This window comes from Pteropus alecto, unplaced genomic scaffold (assembly GCF_000325575.1).
Source record: "Pteropus alecto unplaced genomic scaffold, ASM32557v1 scaffold196, whole genome shotgun sequence".
In the NCBI taxonomy this organism is placed as follows: Eukaryota; Metazoa; Chordata; class Mammalia; order Chiroptera; family Pteropodidae; genus Pteropus; species Pteropus alecto.
Window position 1 is genome coordinate 260,444 of NW_006439717.1, and position 10,561 is coordinate 271,004.

Sequence of the window (10,561 nt, forward strand, 5' to 3'; positions counted from 1 at the left end):
ACCAGGCTTGATGCTGTGTCTTCTGTAAGTATCTGTATAATATATATCAGCTAAATTGAACATACAAAGCAGACAAGTAGGCTGATGAAGTGGCAAGTTGCCACACATCATCCAACTGTAAAAGTTACATGGAAAATTGGAAAGCACAGATAAATGGGTGAGAGAAACAAAGAAAAAACTAAAATACTTTAGAAACTAACCAATGCCAGGAAACATCATGAGCCCCTGAGTTCTAGCCCTGGCCAGCTTCCAGAGGGGTCCCTTTTCCTTCCTAGCAGAGGTCTGGGGACAGACGGAGCCTATACCTTTTTACTCTGTAAAACTGCCACTATCTAAGGAATCCCGCTGGAATCTTCTCCCTGCAAAGTCCATCTGTTCCCTGAACAAGTGTCTACTGAGTCTTCTATGCTAGGCCCTGGGCATAGAGCAAGGAACAAGACAGCAAGGTCTCTGCTCTCATGGAACTAACATTTTATTGGGATGTAATCAGATAATAAATAAATACATATTTGAGCAAGACCATTTCAAATGATAGTATTATGAAAAAAATTTTAAACACACACACACACAAAAAGAAAGTAAAAAGAGATGAGATGAAAAAAGAGGAGAGGATTTGCTCATTTAAACAAAAACTCCAGGAAAGGAGGCAAAGCTGTTGGCCAGCACAGATCTTGCAGCAGAACATTCCAGGCAGAAGAAAAGCAAGGAACAAGACACAGATGCAGGAACAAGCACGGTGAGCCCAAGAGAGAGAGGAAAAGCTTCACTGCCCTTAGATTTTCGTTCAAATGCCATCTTATGATAGGCTGTCCATGACTACCCTATTTTAAATTGTATCCACTGACCCAGCCCCAGTATTCTCTATCCGTCTTTGCAATTTTTCTCCATTGAAATTTTACCATCTCACAGGCAATATATATTACTTATTAATTTCTGTCTATTCCTACAGAATGTAAGCCCTTTAAGGGCAGAAATATTACTTTAACCACTGGCTGTATTTCCTGTACCTATCTGGCACTTAGTAGGCATCCAATAAGCAACTAAATAAATAAAGGAGAAAGAAAAAGAAAAGGGAGGGATAGAAGCAAGGAGAAAAAGAAAGAAGGAAGGACAGAGGGAGGAGAAGAGGAAAGAGAAAGAAGAGTTAGGCAGTGTGACTAAAGCACAGCGGAGGAGAGGAACAGATGAATAGACAGGACTGTGTAGACCAAGGAATAGAGTTTGAATTTTATTTCAAAGACAAAGAGAATCCACTGAAGGGTTGTAAGGCAGGGAAGCAACATGATCTAATTTATAGTGTAAAAACCTCACTGTAGCTGCTATGTGTAAAATCAGCCAGAAAGAAGAAAACAGGGACACTAGGTAAGGAGCTAGAGGTGAAGTAGCAAGGCAAGGCAATGATGAGCAGTGGTTACTAATGCAGAGAAGCAGATTTAGGGTATTTCTCATGACAAAACCAAAAAACTTAGAGAGGGACTAAATATGGCGAGATGGACTGAAGGAAAGAAAGGAATCAAGGATGTATTAGTTATCGATTTATTGCTTCTCAGATCCAAACCTACCCTTCTCATTGCCTGCTCTGTGAAAATTAAGTTGGACCCCAAAGAACACATACAAATGGCCAATAGGTACATGAAATGATGCTCAACATCACTAATAATCAGGGAAATGCCAATCAGCACAATAAGATATCACATCACACCTATCAGAATGGCTAATATCAAAAAGACAACAAAGAATAAGAGTTGGTAAGGATGCGGAGAAAAGGGAACCCTCGTGCACTGTTGGTGGAAATGTAAATTGGTACAGCCACTATGGAAAACAGTATGAAGATTCCTCAAAAACTTACAAACAGAACTATCATACAATACAGCAGTTCCACTTACGGGTATTTATACAAAGAAAACAAAACACTAATTCAAAAATATATGCACCCTTTACTGCAGCGCTATTTACAATAGCCGAGGTATGGAAACATTCTAAGCGTCCATAAACAGATGAATGGATTAAAAAAACATGGCGTATATATAATGGAATATTACTCAGACATAAAAAAGGAATAAAAAAAGAATGAAATCTTGCCATCTGTGACAACATAGATGGACCCAGAGGGTATTATGCTCAGTGAAGTCAGACAAAGAAAGACAAATACCTTATGATTTCACATATATGCAGACTCTAAAAAACCAAAACAAACAAAACAAAACAAAGAGACTCACAGATACAGGAAACAAACTGGTGGTTACCATTGTCCATAACTGTTTCCTCTCCTCCTCCTATCTTGGGGTCTCTGTTTGTATTGTTTGATTAAAGTATATTGCTTAGATTGTGGTCTATGGGTGATATAATCTCTGAACACTTGCAAACTCACATAGAATCTTCTTTTCCCTATAAGGTAAATAACATCTAGAATCTAGGATTCTTGGAATGTAGACCTTTTCACTAAATAGTCTGTGGCTGTTTGTTACACCATCATCAAAGTCATAGTATTGCAAATAGTCTGTTTTGCTGTTGTTGTTCTAGTCTTAATTTTATGTTTCTATCTTGGAGCTTGCAAGGTTCTTTTTATCACTGAATTGAGTAATTTTATCAAAATATGCCTAGGTTTGTACCTTTTCTTATCAATCTTGCCTGGAACACAGTGAACTCATTCAATCTGCAGTCTTTTTCAATTTGCAATCTTTTTTCAACTAAGGAAAAATTTCTTTTTATTACTTATTTCTCCTTCTAAAATTCTTATTACTTGTATTTTAGGTTTCCTGGATCTATCCTCCAAGCCCTTTAACATTACCTTCATGAGCTCCCACTCTAACTCTTGGTATTTTCTAAGCTTTGAAGTCATGATTTTACTTGAAATGAGTTCAAAAAACAGCAGAGATATGTTCAAGCTGCCACCTTCCCAGAATCATTTCAAATGGGATGAAATGCTATTTTATCACACAAGTAGAAAATAAAAATGCTTCCAAGTGCTCAGAAGACAATTACTTAAATTAATATCTTAAAAACCCAAACAACTATTTGTTGAGTTACTAGATTGAAAGCTCCTTGAAAACAAGGAATCTGCCTTCTATACATCTCTTACGCTCTCAATAGACCTTGTAAATAAATGTGCTCAGTACATCTTTAGTGATATATTGACATATTCAGCACCTTAGAAGTTCCAAAAGGCAGAATACCTTTTCATTATGCTCAAGAAACCTAAAGTCAACAGGAGGCAAAAGAAAAAAAAAACATAAATGAAACAAATAAATAGTGGTCAGTTAAGTGTTAAACTATGTTACTGAATACAACAATAATCTAAAAATAGAAGAGATTAATATGGACTAACTCAGTCAGCTGGTTTTATGATGAAGGAGACATCAGCTAGGCCGTGAAATATGGGTAAATTATAACAGGAGAAAAGGTAGTCCTAACAAAGAAAACAGTCACTGCAGGGTGCAGTGATGAGAATGAGCCTGTCAGAAAAAAAGAGTAAAGAAACCAGTCTGACTGTTCCAGAAGAGTCTGTCAAATACTGGTAAGGAAATAAGAATAGATAGGGAGTTTGATGAGAGTCAAGATTCATTCACTGGTTGAATAAATACTGAAGAGTACTTATGCTGAAGGATGTTACATGCTGTCCTCAAGCAGCTTACAAAGGGAGATAAGAATATTTAAGCAAATGAAAATTTCATAACTTTAAGATATTTTGAAAAATAGCTATAATATAGGAGTAACATCAGAGAGCAGAGCTCAGAGAACCGACTAATGAGAAAGTTGGTTTTTGTTTGTTTGTTTGTTTTTAAACAGGAAGTTTCCCTTGGTCTCCTTGAAGAAAAACAATTAGCAAAAAGCTATGGCAGGAAAACTCATATCTATGATTTTTCTACATGTTCAATTTAAAAATGAAAGTTTCTCCAAACCAGAAAGGAAGTCCAATAAGATAAAAATGACAACTTTTTAAAATATTAAGAGAGGAAAAAAAATTGTAACTGTATAGTGACCAATCAACGTTAACTGGACTTACTTACTATGGTTATCATTTTGCAATATATACAAATACTGAATTATTATGTTACACATCTAAAGCTAATATAATGTTGGATGTCAATCACCCTTCAAAAAAAATTTTAAGACAGCCTATTTGCCTCAGTCTCAGATTTACTAAACAAGAAACTATCAAAAGCTTCTACCTTATGATTCTTGCTGGGTTCATTTTTATAAAGGAGATTCAGTGACAAAACTGGTCAGCGGCATAATGAATTTGTGCCTGACCTGAGATAAAACCCACAAGTTCCAGCCTGTGAATAACCTGAGACAACATAATCCAAGATCCTTAAAAAGAAAAACCCTACAAATGCTTTAATGTGTCCCTAAAAAGCAACAGTCCTCTTAAAAATAAAGAGATATCAGAAAACTATTCCTTCACAAAATAAGAACTCCAATAAAAATCAATTAAGTACATGTCATTTACAGAAATCTTTATATTAACTTATAAATTAATTTTATAATTAAACATTAAATATCTAATAAAAACAACAACACTAAAAACTCCTTCTGAACCAGAATGTTAACCACAATCCTGTATCTGTAATCCAGGAGCTCAAGTCCAGTGCACACCAAGGACCTTCCAAAGACACTAGACCTATAGATTTTCATTTAGGGCTCTCCTGTGTAGCATCCAAAATATTTTCTTCCTGGGCTTCCCCTTTTCAGCTTCTCATTATCCTCATCTCAATTCAAGGAAGAAAATTTAATTTCATGTCAAAATATAAGTACATAAAATTATCTTTCACCTTATAAATAGTCTTATAAGATTATACCCAGCATTTTTTGCTCTTTTAAGAAATAAAGATGTCACATCTTGCAGGAAGTTGGCTGGCATGAAAGAAATTCTCCAAAAACGTTTTAGAGTGCCAACTCTGCTGATTCTGACAACGCAAGGTCAGAAATAAGCAATCTCACTCCTATTCCTATCTAGTTCACTAGATAGGATAGAACATTCCAATTCTTTTCCCTCCAGGGAGCCCTACCTCCAAAACTCCAAAGACAGAAGCTATATCCTAAGAAAAGTGAGGCCTAACAAGAAGGAAGAGAATTTTGCCAGAACTACTTGAAACATAATTCAGGGAGATGGAAGCAAATGGCAATGTAGAAACACCATGGAGTTTAGAGCCAAGCTGACTTGGGTTTAACCCCAGCACACTGCATTTTCCGACTTCATATTCTTTAACAAGTCTCTACAAAACGGAAATCACACACCTACCTTTAGGAATTGTTAGAATTAGAAGCATGTTTCAAAGACTTGCCCAAAGTCATACAGTAAACAGCAGAAGCAGGACCTGACCCCAGTATCAAATGACTCAAGTCCAGTGTTCTTTCTCCTTTGCCATTCATTTCAGAATGTTCAGAAAGGTCATGTATAGCAACAGGGCAGGATGTGGCACACCCTGCATTTCACTTAATGTTCAGGTGCTTTTCGCTAGCTCATTCCCCTCGTCATCATGATAACAGGAGCTATTTATTCAGCACCAATTTACTGGCAACACAGGGTATATAAAGTGTTAAGCACACAGCCTGTTACATAATAAGCACTCAATAATTGATACACAGAGATCTTAACTTCTTAAGTGAGATTAGGAAAGGCTGGCTTCTTATAGGAAATTGTGTGGAACACAAGTTAACCAGGCAGAAAAAGGCAAAAAACAAGCCAGAGTGGGCATTTTTCAGAGAAAGGCAATGTGTACAAAGGCATGGAAATGAAAAAAGCACAGTGCATTCAGGGAAGTACAAGTCATTCAACATGGCTAGAAAGGAGAGAAAAAAATATGGAAGGAGCAGGAAATGAGGCTAAAAAGGCAGGCAGGTCTTGGTATACAAAAGGTTTCATCCCGTGGACAGGGAAAGCCAATGAAAACTATTAAACAGGGACAAGGACACAGGTGTGTTTCAGAATTATCATTCCATCACAAAATAGAGAAGAATGGAAGGAGAAGAGACCGAAGGCAGACCCATAAGTTAGGAGACTACTACAATGGTCTCATCAAGAGATAGGAACTTGAATAAAGATGGTGTGAATGGAGGAGAGGAAGTAGAATCAATAGGAGTCAGTGGTCCATTAGAAGTTAAAGATGACCTCCAGGTTTTTGACCTGGGTAAATGGACATTCTGAAGTAAGGAGTAATTGTGGAATGGGCTGAAACAAGGAATGCAGTTTTGGATATACTAAGTTACAGCTGTCTGGGGAGATCAAGGAACTTGAATAAAGATGGTGTGAATGGAGGAGAGGAAGTAGAATCAATAGGAGTCAGTGGTCCATTAGAAGTTAAAGATGACCTCCAGGTTTTTGACCTGGGTAAATGGACATTCTGAAGTAAGGAGTAATTGTGGAATGGGCTGAAACAAGGAATGCAGTTTTGGATATACTAAGTTACAGCTGTCTGGGGAGAACCAAAGGGATGTCTGGAGCAAAGGAGAGTCAGGGCTAGAGAGATAAAGACTAGGGAGCAGTCATGACAGCTGGAGTACTGGGCATGGATGAGATGACTCAGCAAGTGTATGTGAAGTGAGAGAAAGGCTAATAACAGATATCAGGAACACTCAGGGGCAAGAGGGACAAAAAGAAGCCCAAGAGAGAGCATAAGAAGGAACAGTTAGAGAGACAGAAAGAAGTGATGCCATAAAAGCTAAGGAAGAAGAGAGTTTTATAATATATTAGGAAAGGCCCAATGTATCCAATACTGCAAAGGAAGATGCTAAATCCAGTGAGTACTTTTCAGTCTGAAAGTAGAAGTCATTAGTGGCCTTGCATACAGTTGTTTCAGAGGCTTGGTGAGGCAGAAACAATCAACTAAGGAGTGAGGAAAGGTAAGTAGTAAGATCAAGTAACTGTAGGCCACATCTTCCAGGATCCATGAGAGAAAGAGAATGCAAGCACAAGAAAGCAAGCAGATTCCAATACAAGACTGTGGGAAGCTGCTGCTTTTAAGACGAGAGAAACTTCAGCATATTTATTACAGGTTGGAGGGAAGGAGCCAAGAGCCAAGTATAAGTGAAAGGCTAATGATGAAAAAAAAAAAAAGACAAAAGACTACAAATGAATAGACCGATCAATGAAGTAAGCTCCCAAGATCCCAAAAGAGAAGATGGGACTGAGAATGCAGTCAGAGGGATACACTACAGAAGAGGAAGGGGATATTTCTTCCTCTAAGAAAAGAAAGAAAGGGGATAAGGGTGGGAACTGATATAGATAAGTTTGTGAGTATTGAGGAAGGAAGCTGAGGGAGTTTGGCTTTCCTTACAAGCTAGTGAGAATGAAAGGTGATAGACTTGGTTCTTAACTTTGCTTCATAATCTTCTTTAAGAAACTTATAAAAGCTATAGAGTCTGTCCCCCAGAAAAGGCACATAAGCACTCACACTCAAATTTCTACACACCATTTCAGAGAGTCTCTGGGTCCACGAAGCCAACCCTTGTAGCCAAAGATTCTGTCAGCTGTAAGGCTACGGAATTCCAAAAAAATGGCCTTTCAGAAGCAATCTTGTTCACAAAAGAGCATCCACGTGGGAAAGCAACTTACTCATTACACGCGCAAAGGTATAAAAACGCTCTCTCTTAAAAGTCTGTGATATATGCAATCACCAAAAAGAGATGGACTATTTGTGTCCAAAACTAACTTAGACTCTCTAGGGATAAAAGATACAGACCATCCCTGCCTTTTAAAAATGTAGAACTGAAAGACAGTGAGTCGCAGAGCCTTGGATTTAGCAATGGCTTTAGGTAAAAGCTGAAAGATCAATCTAGAGGTGAAGGGAGACAAAAATCAGACCCTTAAGTCTAAAGGCAGAAGACTGAAAAAGGCTGGTGATAAATGCTACTCATAGGAAAAGAAGAGAACTTTTGAAGGAAGAACCAAAAGGATTTATTCACTAAGGACAAAAGAAGGAGTAAGAAAAAAAGAGTTGAAAACTAATTGAAGGTTCTGAGCACCCACATGTATCTTTTCAAGACTGGTAGATGCTTGAGTCTCAAAAACCATGCTTAAATTTCAGAATCACATGCCAAAACCTACAGGCTCGGAAATGTACACATGCCAGATGTCTATATGAAATAAACCAGGTACTCTTCTTTGCTCTAGTCAACTGCTTGCAGTGACCCAACACATGCTGAACTAAGGGTAGACGGTGTGGACAGGAACAGCTAATGATGGAGTGAAGTCTTACTTTTAAAAAATATATACGTAAATTGATTCCATTCATCACTTCATATATAATCATATTCTACTAAGTTACACAAGATATTAAAAACAACCAAATCAAGAATGCATCCATTCACTATCAGAAACAATAAAGATTACGTGTATGCCACACACTACACTCAGCTTTTCTCCTATTATCTCATTTTAAACCTCCTTAAAACTCGAATGAGGTTCTCATTCCAATTTTTAGGAATTGAAGACACTAAAACCAAGGAGGTTAGGCAATCTGTCCAAGGTCACAGAGCTAATAAATGATAGGCTGGGACTTGGACTCAGGCCCACCAAATGCCAAAACCTGTGCCTTTCAAATGATTACACCACCCTGCCTGGTGCCAAAATCAACTCCCCAAGACAGAGACTTTATGTTTCAATTCAAATCAAATTGAAGTAAGCAAAAATTTATTGCACTCCTAAAACAATACAAGAAAGAAATTGGGGAGTTATTTAAAGAAGTTTAAGATATAAATGACCTCTGTAGGAGCTTACATTAAAGGGAAATGAAAAACAATTTAAATTATTAGAAAATATAAGATTAGCAAAAATGATAGAAACTGCAAATGCTGTAAGGTTTCAAGCTAGAGAGCTCACAGTGGCCAGGATCAGGTTTACCAAAAAAAAGGTAATACTTCAGCTGAATTCCTAAAGAACTGTGAGAAATATCTCAGACAAAGAGGAAGGAGCGTTTCAAAGAGCATTCCTGAATTAATCATGAGAGGAGACCATGGAGAACTGTAGTAATTATAATATAAATATAGTGTAGAGGGGTCTACGGCCACATCTCCCTGAACAAGCCCAAACCTGTCTGATCTCGGAAGCTAAGCAGGGTCGTGCCTGGTTAGTACTTGGATGGGAAACCACCTAGGAAGACCAGGTGCTGTAGGCACAAAAAATAAGAGATTGTAAGATGACAAGGTCCTTGCAATCTGTGAGGTCAACCAACAGTTGCCTCGCCTAAAAAAAAAAAAAAAAAAAAAACCTGTAAAAAAATATACACATATAGTGTAGAGGGCCTTTTTAGCCAACCTCTGAACTATCAACCCTAGGTGCTAATCCTTACCCAGGCCAAGTAAGAAAGTAGCCACCAAAGGCTGGGCTAAGAGTGAAGCATTAATGATTTCTCTTATTCAAAAATCCAGCTCAATGCTATGGGACTGTCAAACAACAAGATTAATCTTTCAAAACACACATGAGAACTAGGGTGTCCAAATAAGCACTCCTTTATCGTAAGGTGAATCATTCTTCCAACAGTCAGAATTTGTCTGTCTCTTCTGGAACAGCCCTCAAAACTAGTTTACAATCATCCTAATTTTTTTGACAGTCATGACTAAAGTTTATAATCACTCTAATTTTTTTCAATCTCAACTAGTTTGGACTCCAAAAGAACATCAACCAGATTTTCTCTACTTGTCTGCAAGTAACCACAAAATGAAACTCTACCCTCAGAGAATTAAAATTTGCCACCATGAGGATTTTCAAAGGAATGTGCCATAGGCTCTGACAGCAATTCCTAAAGATGCTTTCTAACATAAAATGAGTACAGCCCACCAAAAATACATGCATGCAAGTTTTAGGGGGTAGATTACTTAGGTATGTCAGATTTGAGTTATTTAAAAATCCACACACCTGCATTCCTTAATGCTCCTGGCATCAGGTATGACAACTGCTTAAACATAATTTTCTGATAAAGATATATCCTATGAATTCATGGATCTGCTAAATATTTGAGGGAAGAAGCCATTATAGATAAAGCAGGAGGGATTTGCCAGTTTTCTGGTAGCTTAATTCTCGTTGCCAGCTTCTGAGATTGTGAAATACAATCTCTATCCAGCATTTTACCCTTTTCCTCTTCAACTCTACCACCTCTTCCCCACTCTTAAAGAGGATTCACTTCAGCTACTAGGACTCAACCCTCTCTTATCCCTTCACCTTGAAGGTGTGCCCAGTACCAGGCTTTAAGGACCACCAAGATGTGATGACACAGAGAGCAGAAAGGGAGGATGTGACTGTGTTGTGTTTGTGCTCAGAGAAGTGTTCAAACAAGAAAAGGGAGGATCCCTTCCTGTATGTGTTATTTCATCTTAAATACCTTTCCGTTGTCATCTTTGGGCTGTTCTCAGACATTGAAAGGCTTGTAGTCCTTCCGACATGCCACATAAAGTATAAGATTTATGTCCTTCTTTCCTGCACACTTAAGACTGAACTGCACAAGCTAAATCACAGCCCTCTATCCTAGCCACCCAATCCAATCTCATATTTATAGTACTCTGCTGCTTCCTTTTCACAACGACGACAGAACAGATAGCTTCCTCTTTTCTTAGAAGGCAG

General features: G+C 37.8%; 1 pseudogene; it reads left to right on the plus strand.

The window, feature by feature from the left end:
* Positions 1 to 9,000: 9,000 nt before the first annotated feature.
* Positions 9,001 to 9,119, plus strand: LOC112483870 (annotated as a pseudogene).
* The last annotated feature ends 1,442 nt before the right edge of the window (positions 9,120 to 10,561 follow it).